This window comes from Alexandromys fortis, unplaced genomic scaffold (assembly GCF_014885135.2).
Source record: "Alexandromys fortis isolate MF-2015 unplaced genomic scaffold, M_Fortis_MF-2015_v1.1 scaffold_9, whole genome shotgun sequence".
Taxonomy (NCBI): Eukaryota; Metazoa; Chordata; class Mammalia; order Rodentia; family Cricetidae; genus Alexandromys; species Alexandromys fortis.
In genome coordinates this window covers 20,770,174-20,771,721 of record NW_026067892.1, presented here as the reverse complement: position 1 = coordinate 20,771,721, position 1,548 = coordinate 20,770,174, and the positions used below count along the sequence as shown (strand labels likewise).

The 1,548-nt window shown below is 45.5% G+C and overlaps 1 pseudogene; it reads right to left on the bottom strand.

Annotated features, from left to right (window-relative positions):
- Positions 1-262: 262 nt before the first annotated feature.
- Positions 263-755, bottom strand: LOC126498907 (U1 small nuclear ribonucleoprotein C-like; annotated as a pseudogene).
- Between the last annotated feature and the right edge of the window lie 793 nt (positions 756-1,548).

Below are 1,548 nucleotides of genomic sequence, written 5' to 3'. Positions count from 1 at the left end.
CTGAATGCCGCCATATTGGATGTTAAGATTTCAACATACAAAAAAAATTTTTTAGCTCAAACAGCTGACAATTTTATTTTCACATTTCATAATGTAAGTGAAAGCTGTACTTTTTTAAATCCCACTTCTCCCCTCCAAACTATTCTGTTAGGAAAGGGGAAGCCTTGCTTGTCATGCAGCTGGAAAACACCCAGGCTCAGCACCGTGATCCCCTGCTGAAACAGAACAAGAAATACAAAACCGAAAAAGAGGCTTTCCATTATTATCTGTCTGGCCAAGTCATGCCAGGCCATGTGGGCACCATCATAGGATGAGAGGGAGATCTCATCATTGGAGGCCCCGGGCATCATAGGCATGTGGCTACCCATGGGAGGCCTCATTCCAGGAGCAGGTCCCATGGGCATCATCCCAGGAGGAGGAGAACCCCTCATCAGCATCATGGGAGGGCCCTCCATGTGGGGTACAGGCGTCATGCCAGGGCAAGGAGGACCTGGGAGACTGAGGGGGAAGCGGGATCATGGCTCCTGCAGGAGAAGGAGGAGGAGGAGGAGCAGAGGATGGAGCTGGAGATATCTTTCCGTGTTGAAATCCAGCCGTCGTTTTGTCAGTCCGGCTCTGGGCCTGCTCTTCCATCCATTTCTGGTAGTAGTCTTTCACGTTCTCCTGTACTTCCGACCACTGCCATGTGTCTTTCTCACAGAAAGAAAATCATGGGTAAGATACGTATCATAGTAGTCACAATAAAACTTAGGCATGTTGCTCCACAGGCCATTGACTAACTTCTTCTCGAGGTACAAGTTTAATGATGCTGGTTGGAGATACAGCTCAAATCACATCAGCGGTCTCTTCATTTTTCTTTGCTTGCTTATTATCTGTAGAGTACGGCCCAAGCAATGATGTCAAATACCATGGCTCTGAGCTACAAGAGATTCTAGGTTGGGCTGGGTGCGTGACTCAGTGGTGGAGAACTTGTCAGGCATGCATGAAGACTTGGATTCCAATCTCAATATTGTTTTTTTTTTTCTTCTCTCTGGGACTCGCCAAGAATGCCATCTGTATGTCTGCTTAAAACTCTGGGTCATATTTCTTACTTTCTAAACAACTGAGGTATTAATATTTGTACACAAAATAGGCAGTGAACTGGGGAAGATTTTAAGTAGATCCCAAGAGGTTACCGCATTGGAAACAAGTGTTTGACTTGTCGCTACACATTTACTCTTTCTGTTATTAAATCAAAACTCTTGAGACCAACTTACCTCTAAAGTAAAAGAGTTTATTGAGTCACCTTGTTTTGACTTATTGGCTAGTGTCTCATTGTCCCCCAATCACTATAGGCTCTAGCCAATACCCTTGTTTGCCTCCCAGAACACGGCAGTAAGACCCCATTTCTGAAAACACCACTTACTTGAGTCACAAATCATGGAGAAAGCAAGCTGGTCCTCCCTTGGAAGCTTCATCGTTACCGGATGGCTTGCACAGTACTGGAAGATGCTATGCGCTCTACACAGGAGAAAAGAAATCATCAGACTTACCCTAGACATGACCCCC